Source organism: Rissa tridactyla, chromosome 3, assembly GCF_028500815.1.
Source record: "Rissa tridactyla isolate bRisTri1 chromosome 3, bRisTri1.patW.cur.20221130, whole genome shotgun sequence".
NCBI lineage: Eukaryota > Metazoa > Chordata > Aves > Charadriiformes > Laridae > Rissa > Rissa tridactyla.
Window position 1 is genome coordinate 35,114,097 of NC_071468.1, and position 10,507 is coordinate 35,124,603.

The window sequence follows — 10,507 nt, forward strand, 5'->3', positions numbered from 1 at the left end:
AGGGGACCCTTGGACAGGGGAGGTGGAGGAGAGGACAAGGCCAGCGTGACTAGTCCCAGCCCCTTAGAGCTTGCCCCCCTCTGGCTCCCCGCTCTGAATTCTGCACTGTGTAGCACCCGGCCCCCAGGCTGAAGGCCTTGCTTGGCATCAGATGCCCAGAGGCACTGCATGGCATATTAAGCATCATGTAGGCATGTGATCCTAAGTCCCTGGCAGCGTCCCAGCAGAGTCATATTCCCATTGCATTCCTTGGATATCTCCCAGCCGCTGGCTTGAGAAAGTCACTAACCTTAGTATGCTTCATTGTTCTGGCGGGGTGTCTCAGTCCAGAGGGTGTCTCGTGATCGCTACTGACCACTGCCTGTGCGCTTGTGCAGGTCATCCCAGAAACAGCTGAGCAGATGGATAGGTCTCCGTGACATGCACTGGTCCCTAGCACCCACCACTGGGAACCAGAGCTGCGGTGCAGCCGGACAAGTCTTTCCAGCCATGGCATGTCATCATCGCTCCCACTAACACCTCCGGGGAGCGAGGAGAAAGACAGTGGTCAGTCTAACAGGATCTGAGACCTGGTGTGAGCAGAGTTTGGAGAGAGAATTGCTTGGGGAACTACAGCCATTTAGCTGACAGGTAAATCATCCTCTCCTCGGTACAAGCAGTGTTTATTCCCCATGCTGGCTGCAGTCCTCTACCTCCGAAGGCACGAGGTGCCTGGGTACCATGGCGAGGGCAGTAAAAATACAACGGAGACATGATTTCTCCTCTTTGGCTCCCCTGCCAACGGGGCTGGCCTAGAAATGTGGACACATCAGCCAGAATGCATTTTAGGGTCTGTTTGCCTTGGACTCAAAGCCACAAGCGCTCTTTGTAGCCTGCGGCTCTGCCACACAACAGTCCACATGCTTTTTCTTCCTGGGAATCTGCGCTGCTGATGCATCCAAGATCCTTCCCCAGCTGTCTTGCCAGCATCCACACCCTTATGCCAGAGAACTTATTCAAATAGGAAATAATCAGGCATGGGTCCTGGGCTGCTGCCGAGGCACAGGTCTGCCACTCTGCAGACAGGGCCTGAGGGTTTCTCTTAAACTCAGCTACACAGGAACAAGATACCCAAATACTGTCCTGCTTGTCTTTCCTCCTCCCTCCCTCTGGCTCTGAAAACAACAGGACTGATTCTTTCATGAGACCGAACAGGCCCAGGCAACCTGGCACTCTCTGCTGGGGGATATCTCCAAGGATGGGACAAAAGGAGCAGAAGGATCCTGCAAAGAGAAGAAGGATTCTGCAAAAAGAGCAGCAAGCCCTGTCCCAAAAAAGGTAGCAGGGCTGAGGGATGAGCGTAGCCAGGGTGTCTGTGCTCAGCATCTCACCAGGCATGAGCCACTGACAGGGCTCGTCTGCAGTGGGAGCCATGCAGCCAGGCTGGTAACTCCCCATTTGAAGATTGCTTCTGAAGAGCAGATCCATGCTCAAGGTAGGCGAGTTAGGGGTCTGAGGGCAGTCTGCCACCTGCACATCATGCGGTCTCGCTGCAGCAAGCGGGCACCGTGTGCTGTGAGGTGGACAGAGACTTTGGAGGGACACCTTCTGCCTTTGGTCACAGCTGGCAGACAGAGAACCTCTGAGCCCAGAGGGCAGACCAAGGAAGAATGGGAGAAAGGCGTTTCTATTTACTTGAGGGATCAAGAAGAGGAGATGAAGACAGCAGCAGTGAGAAGACGTAAAGATGTTCAGTGACAATTAGGATGACACCATGAGCTGCCATGGAGTTAATGTTATCCTCAAATCTGACACAACAGCATGGCTGCTGCCATGAAATACCACCTTTCAGGTGGTATTTCAGGCTCAGGGAAGAGGAGAGAAGTCAGGCAGAAATTCATACAACCAACACATGGGTCTGATGGGAAGGGAAGTGCTGTACAGACAACACAATATTTACAGACGTATACACCAACATCACTTGACAGACAAATCTTTAGATGAGGTGGGTGAAGAACACCTGAAGAAGAGACTGTGGAAAACACCAGCCAGTGGAGGAGGAAGAGTGGGTACAGGTGGGTACAGAGGGCATGACCAGTTGCTCACACAAGAACAGAAGCAATGGCAACAGAACAGGACAGAAATCCTCTGGTGCTGCAAGAACCATAGCCAGGACAAGAACCAGCTGATTTAGGTTGGGTTGATGGACCATTTTTAGCTCTTCATCATTTCTTATTATCTAGCAATTTTATTTGTACTGACTTGGGTTAGGAAGTCAGGAAATGCTTCTCTTTTTCAAGCATTATTGCATTTTTATGAGTTATTAATGAAATGACTGTAGGCTCCCATGTGTCTGATACTATTAAACTCTTCATAAGCCTGGAGAAGCAGGTCAGGGTTCAGTGCATTCAGACTACAGGGGGTAGCAGAGATTTCTCCCTTGCCTCTTTTTTAATGTACAATAAGTAGATGTCACAATTACAACAGGAATGGAAAATATCCAGGACACTTGCAGAAAGCAGGTCCAGTTTAATTTTATCAAACTGTTTGATACAAAATGAAACTCAAATATACCAATGATATATATTGTAAAATAATTCTCCAGCTTAAATGAAATCACTGATCTATCATGTTGAAGAGGTTCTGTGCTGTCTTTGAAAATATGCGAGAGACTAGCATCTTCCATTTCCTGAAATACATGGATTGGAAAAGTCAGTATAAACCTCAGAGTCTGTTCCCTTCATGCAGTAAAACAGAGAGGTTGAGACAGCAGGAGAAAAATAGCAAGTAGCCAACAAGCCAATCTGCAGGCACAAGAACAGTTAGGACTAATTATTAAATACAAAACAGAGCATCGTGATTAGGGACTTTCATTATGAAGCCATTTATTTGTTCTGTGATTTAAGTAACAATAAATCACGTAGCACGTGATATAGGGAGGAGACATGGGGAAGATGTTCAGCTGGTGGGAAAGGCAATGCTTTTCCAGCACGGGAAGTCTACCCGGCATCCACATAGAGTTTTGCACTCAGACAGATACATTAAACAAACGTGCATCCAGTGAAGCCCACCAGTGAAAAGTTGGGGTCTACAGACTTTCATGTTGCCCCTGCAATCTACATTCACAACCCTGAGCATATGGCACTGTACAGCACTTAATTCCATGAACGCATACTCTTTTTCCATAGGGCTTCTGTTGCTTTAACTGCATGCGTGGTTATTCAGCTCAGCTGTTTGCCCTCCTTACCCTGTTCGTGGCCTGCAGGCCTGTTTTCCACACGCAGCCCTGTAAACATCATTACTGAATTTCCTCGTGGTCTTACCCTCAAATCAGAGAACTTCAAAAAATCAATGCATGTTTCCTCATAGCATACATGGGAGATGGGATGGTGCAGCCCCATAAAAAAAGAGAGAGATCAATGTTGCCAGAAGCTTCTCTCTAATTGTGGGTGCCAAAATGAAAGCACTGAGGGCTTAATTTCCCAAAGCTGTTGGCAGGGTTACAGCATTTTAGACGTTCAGCGTGCAGCTCCCACTGATTTCCCCTCCAGGTGTGCGTGCTCAGCACTGCCACAAATATTGTCTACAGGAAAAATACAGCACACAGTGAGTGACAAATAGAGAAAGCCTGAATGGACTCCACTGCTGCCCAGACAGGGAGGAGAGGATCTGTTTCTCCAGCACGGCATCCCTCTGCATCACTTTTCAGAGACTCCTCGCTGCCTCTGCCATGACAGCCACATCGGTAGCGCTCAGGGCAGGTGACCCAGAGCAGCTTCCTTCTCCACAGCCCGATTCCTTCCCAGATCGGACAGCCCTGTGTGCTGAAGGAGGCAGAGGTCATACCCAAATACAGCATGTGCTCCTGTAACCAGAGAGCAGCAGCATGTCTCTCCAGCACGAGGCAGAGACATTCCTCATGCTTGGCATCTCCTAGCCGAGTGATCGACTCTGCAACTTTAACATAAGGCACTGCAAGGGAAAACAAAATCTTTTAAATAAAAAAATGGAAAAAATATTTTGTCACATGGATTTGCATTGGTCACTCTCTTTGGGTGCCATGGAAGAGTTATTAGTTTCATGCAAGTAATAAAGGTCTGGACTGCAGATTTGCTGTGTTAAACAAGCTGCTCTTTTCTTCATAGACCAGACACTGGTGAAATGAAAGGACGGGAGGGAGACACCCATTCTGGCTGGGAATTTAACAGCTATTTGCAGACAACAGACAAATAGGACAACTGAGGTCTCATGGGTTCCTTTCCAGCGTGCTGGTAGTCATTGGGACAAGCAGTTGCACACTATTCTGCTGCTACATCTTCCCTCATTTCTTTGCTTCTGTAGACAAAAGAAAAGATAAAAAACATTAATAACAATGAAGTCCCCACCTCCATATACATCCATAAATGATAAGAAATAGGACCAGTCCAGTACAGATTCCATCTCCTAGACAGATTACATTATATATATTTTCAGTGTGAGTCTGGACATTGAATCTTGGTCATGGTAACAAAAGTCCCTGAAGAAAGGTCAGTTGCATCTAATTTCAAACAGTAGCCAATACTCTTGGCGTGAGTTTGATGCATGGTCGTGGAAAGTAAAAATTGCAATTGATTTTGCTAAGTAGCTATTTCAAAGTGATAGAGGTTTTTCCCACACTCGCTGGGCAGCATCCGTTTCAGAATGCCTCGGAGACGTTACCTCATTAATTTTAATGAGAAGCCCAGACGTGCGTCTGACACAACCATAAATTGTTCTTTCTGTGCGTGCGTGTATGTGTGTGTTTAAAAGAGCTCCCTGTGTTACCCTGTGAAGGACCTGACTGTGTTACATGCTGACGTCCGGTCTTTAGACACACGTCATCCTGGCTCCACCACACAGGTCCCTTTTCATGCTTTGGCCACCCTTTGCGAATTACCTTCGTGCCTCTCCCTGCCATGCCCTGCATGCACAGACCTTCTTCCATCTCTCAGACAGGAGCAAGAGGTCCTCCCACTCCAGACACCACTCTAGATCAAGGCCATACCGTCACCCCCAAAATACCCTCGCTCAGTCACAGTCCCAACGTCAGTCCCACCCTGTGTCCTGCACTGTCCCGTTTAAGCCCTGCAGCCTCCAAGGAGCCCCCTCAAACCCCCGTGCAAGGGACAAGCTTATGGTTGGCCCCACGCTGGAGGGTTGAGGACGGGAGATGACCCTGCCAGCCCCAGGAAGGGGACAAGGGAGGCGAAATGTGACAGTTCGCTCTCCTGTTTTCCCCATCTGACCACCCACCCCATTCTGCGGCTGACCTCAGAGACAGGAGCCGCTGACGGAAACCATTGCTGTAGGAAAACCCCTCACTCAGAATATCCGTTGTGGGAGGGATCCGGCTTTCTACCTCCTATTAAGGAGCACTGTGGAAAATTGGTGTCCTCAATGCACCCCACTCACCAGCAACCATGAGCTCAAATCCCAAGTGTTTGCTGTGGGCAGTGGGCACTGGCTACTTAAATGAGGTTGCCACACAGTACAACAGCCATTTGTCCCTGCAGTGACACCACTTTATCCTACATAAGAAGCAAAATGAATAGCAAAAGGTCACCTCCCGTGGTACCTGTGCTCCTAAAATGCCTTCTTCCCACATGCCTGCATTTCAAAGGTGACCCATTTCCCTTTTCAGAAAGATCTTTGCTTCCTCCCTTTGCACAATAATCTTACATTGTGAGATGCTCACTCCTCCTGGGGAGCATTTCTGCCAGCATTTCTCATTGAGCTTCTCTGCCATTACCTTTCCTCAGCTACTTGCTAGGCATTAGACCACCGCATCCAGTTACGTGCCGTTTTCAACCAGTCATCAAATTCTGACACTACCCTGATCATCTCAGACTGGGGAGGAGACATTTGGTTTAGTTTTTGCAGGTTTCATTTTGTCCAGCTGGTGTCTATTCACTCAGCAAATACCCAAAATTAAGGTAAACTTTACCATGTTTCTCTGTCCTTGTAGAACAATTCTTGCGCACAGTTTTTCAGTCACTTGGGTATTCCCATCAGTAAGTATATTGATGTTGTTTCTAATCCATCTCAAGGCATTAAAGGCCACCCACCAGCTCTTTAAAAAGAGGTGCTGCATCTGTTCAATGAACAAGTTCCATTTGTAAACTTTAATTCAACCCCCATACTCGTGTGACGTAGGCTTCCTCCACTCTCAGTGTCCTGATTAGCATCTGCCCTGCTGTAAACATCCCATGTAGCTTGGCAACATGGACCCTTTGTGTCCTGTGTGACCGCATATGAGTGAAATGCCATTTTCTCTTAATTATAAAAGTAGGAAGTCTCCTCTGATACTGACGGTATTTCAGGATTTGAGGGCGTCTGTCTCACCCCAGTGTCACAAAGCAGCCTCCTCTCCAGCCTGACTGGGTACGTGTAAATGGAAACCTGAAGAACTGCAGTTTTTGTCTCATCATGAAACATATCTGTTCCAAGTCTTTGTCCCCTCAGCCATATGTGCATAAATGCACTTTGGTTTTGTATGTCTTTGCCGTTTGCCAAAAGCAGCATACTTTTGTTAAATGGGATGCTTTCATTGAAAGTTTGTAACTAAATCTTTGTCGGACTCATTGTTTTCTGTTGCAATTGCTTCCACGTTTACTGCAAACTAATCTGTTCTCTGCTTTCTGTTTACCCTGGCACTGGGTTTTGTGCCCTGGTATGCATCTCTAAGTAGATTCACTGCCACTGGCTCACTGCTTGTTAACGCTTCCAAGCGCTAGTTTCACTAGGTTCCCAAATCTCTGGTGCTACTTGTCAACTCAAGTCCACTTCCAGCAGTAACCTCCCCTTGTGGTCACTCCCCATGAATCACCCGCTCTCAGGTCAGCTGCCAAACAACCATTAATGAGCAGGGTTTCGTTTTAGCCAGCTAGACGATAAAAATGGTCTACAGCACCTCCTGACAGGAGATCTCTGGTACAGTTGCCTCTGGGATGTTTCTGAAGGACCGGAGAGTAATCTCCATCATGCTGGAATGGGCTGCTGTTTCCCCGTGCCTCAGAGAGAAAACTTCCTTACTTCTCTTTCTTTCAAACACCATTGGTTTCTAGACGAGCTCTGACTCAATGCAACCCAATTCTTCTGATTCTTCACCAGGCTCTTTTTAAGCCTAAGGACTGAATCTAAGTTTAACAGGTTTGTTTCCTTCTGACACTGTGCAAAGGAGATGCTGCTGCCAGGGGTCCTGGTGTGGAAGATCAGCCACTTGTGCCGGGCACATGGTGTGTGGCAGCAAGCAAAGAATAAATACCACGTCCTGTTAAGGCTAGTCATAGCCAGGGAAGCAGTGGAAAAGCTTTTTCCCTAAAAATTAATTTTTCTACGGTCTTGTTTTTCATGTTTTCCTCTTTCCTCCATCCACCGTCTCTCTGCCCCCTCCCTTTCTTCTTGCAGCTTCCAATGTGGTCTCTTTTCTCTCCACCTTCAGCCTTAACATTTCTTTTTGTCTTTGGCTGACTGTGCAAAATTACCTCCCATCCAGGGAACAGCAATTCTCTACGCTTGGTGAGCCACTAACAGGACTCTGTCAACAAAACGCCCATATGAGTGGCATGATCTGATCTTTTGCATCAGATGGAGGGGGACACTTTTCAAGGAATATGGACCTCCTCTGCGGCTGAGGTCTGCTGTTTGAGTTTCCATCCCTCGGGTGCAAGTGAATCTGAGCTTAAATGGGACATGTTCTCCAGTTCCTGCTTCTAAAAGTAGAACCCATTTAACTCAGCAGATTGCCCAGCTGGAACAGGCTATTTACAGCTGTACCTGAAGCTCTGATAAGATAATGGATATGTTGTAAATACCTATCATATTATGTTGCCTTTGGTTAGTGTTTGGGATCACACGTGAAACAAATGGCTCCAAGGATTGAATAACATCTCAGGGTTCCTCCTTGAAGTGAGTTGGGAATCTTACAGATTTTGAAAGCTTGTTTATTTTACTCGAAATTTCCTAGGGACCTGGTAAAAATAATCTGACTGCATGGTAAAAAGCATGCGTTGCAGCTGAGTTTCGAGGCAGGGAGTTAGGGTGGGCTATTTTTTCACATCATGCATTTAATAGGTGTACATTTCATTAAGTGAGATTGGACCTGGCATTTATTGGAATTATTAAGGAGTGGGGAAAGGAGTGAAGTGGGAGAGCTTAGAATAAGGAAGCGAGCCGAAAACACATGTGCACATCATGAGGTGAAAGAGGATTTGTTCTTCCTTCCTCCCTCTCCCCTTCCCAAAATTTAGTCTACTTTTGGAGCAGAGAAGAGACAGGCTTGTGCATGGTTCCCCTGAGGCTCTCCCAAATTCTGCTGGTGGTGATGGATGTGGGAAGAAAGTGCAGAAAGAGACTATGGGAAGAGGGTTTGTCCAGTCCAGGTACCTGCAGTAGGCAAAACCTACATAACACAGATGTGAGGCAGGCTGCTCAGGAAAGGAAAAGACTGGCATGGATCATCTGTGCTCTGCTGCTTTTAGAGCACAAGGAGGATTTTCCAAGGAGGTTGAGTGGGGGTTAGGTTGGCTCTTGGCAAAGGGGCGAGGGAAAGACAGCAATCTCCAGATCTTGTCTGGGGATGGGCGTTTAACCCTATCTCCTTCTCTGCACTGCAGTCCCCACAGTTTACCAAGAAATACTTGCAGACCAACATGGCCCTGACAGCTCCCACATGGCAGGAGGCAGCCGAGGTGCTGCCCTCCACCGACACTCAGCATGGCTGGTCTCATCTCCGCCGAAATGCTTCGCAGAAACCACCCCTTGAGTAGGAGTCCTTATGGGATCCACGCATCGTGGCGCTCACAGACCACACACGAGCTGCAGCCAACACTGGACGGTCCATTTGCTTCGTCTTGTTCCTCTTGGAGAGGAAGGAGATCCCATTAAATGTGAAAGCTCTGCTCTGCCATCTGCTCTGGTTTCCTGTCTGCATGAGTGCTGTAAGAGGCAGCCGGTGTTAACCTTTGGGGCACCATGCAGAGCTCATCAGCATCTGTCCTGAGGTCATTAATGAAGCGTGCTTTTTTTTTTTTTTTTAATGCAATTAAGCAGATTTTTCTATTTAATTGCCGGACCCATCTATCCTTTGGCTCTGTGCGTCACTGTGGTTATATTCACACGGGCACTCCCAACCTGAGGAGCTGGAAAAAAGCATCCCCTGAACCATGCCTGAAGATGTGGTTCTCTCCCCCTAGCAAACCATAATCAAGTGCATATGTGTCACTTAAATCCACTGTCGTCTGTACATCCAATAAGTGCTGCTTGACCCATTAGGTGGAACAACTGCAAAATGCTAGGCTCTTCTGTCGCCAGAGCTAGAACCACAGCAGAGCTGCCAGAAAGCCAGGAATATTTATAAGGCAGCAAAGTCAGCAGCTGGGCTGTTCCTCCAGGATTTGGGAGACATCGGCTCCCTTCCAGCTTCGGCCGCTGTGCCTTCATTTTCACTCCCACCTTTTGTCCATCCTCTATGAGGTACAGACTCTCTCCCTCATTAAGAGCTTGTACAGTGTCTAGCGTAACGGGGCCTTGACCCTGTGCAGCCCCAGGCCCTGCCTTCATAAATCAAGTATAAGAATGGGATTACAGCACTGTCACCCGACAGTAATAACATGTGCTCCAGGTCAGAGACACTGAAGGGCAAGAATCGCTCATTAAGGAAGAGAAAAATATGGGATTTTTCGCTTGACATTATTAGGGAAACATGTTCATTCATGTTTACAGAGTTATTGTGAGAGCTTCCTGCAACACAGGTGTCCTCTGACGGCAAAAGTGAAACTGTACATAGCTGCTCTAGGCTGACCTCCAAAACTGAGCAAAGTCCCCAAGGCAGAGGGAGGATTTGGGGCCTGGAGGAAAGCCCTGGGGAGCGCTAAGCTCTTTGGCTGACGGGAGGCTCCATACTAGGCCGAACTGCCAAGCTGTCACACCTTCCACAGCCAGACCGGAGCTGCTGGAAACCAGCCCCAGCCCTGCCGCAAGCCTCCCAGCTCTCCCGCACCGGCGTGAGCGACTGAGCCTTTGGCTAGATTCACAGCCGTTTTAGCCCCAGTGGAAAATGGATCTGACTTCTCCCCATTTGGCTCAAAATATACTTCAGGGACTGTGGCAAAGTCTGCCGCCTCTGTCAGCCTCGAAGGAATTCTAGCCAGTACTGGCACCCCAGCATAGACCCCAAGTGTCTTGGTTTCAGGAAGAAGAGGCTTTCTTCTGTAGGTTTGCAGCCCGGCTTTTGCTTTCCTAAAGAAGAGATTTTCATTCAAGCAAAGCACCATTTCTATCCCGCTCCCAAAGATAACCCAGCTCTATGCTTCTTTTTCTTTTGCAAGAACTAAAGTTCCTTTTGGGCTTGCAGATGAACTTTGAATTATACAATTATTGGAGAGCCAAAGAAGGAGAGAGGGCAGCCCATGATGTAGTTCTGCAAGTCAAGTGTACTCAAATCTAACCCTGCTTAAGTACCTGGCATCCTGGCGATGTATATGAATGATGACAGGTATGAGTCAGGTGT

The 10,507-nt window shown here is 47.7% G+C and overlaps 1 long non-coding RNA gene across 2 annotated transcripts in view; it reads right to left on the bottom strand.

Moving 5' to 3' along the window:
* Positions 1-2,813: 2,813 nt before the first annotated feature.
* LOC128907814 (uncharacterized) overlaps positions 2,814-10,507 on the bottom strand; it is a 12,548-nt gene continuing 4,854 nt past the window's right edge. For both annotated transcript variants that reach the window (XR_008465749.1, XR_008465748.1), the window contains one exon: positions 2,814-4,314. This is a non-coding gene — a long non-coding RNA (uncharacterized LOC128907814). The remainder of the gene's footprint in view (positions 4,315-10,507) is intronic.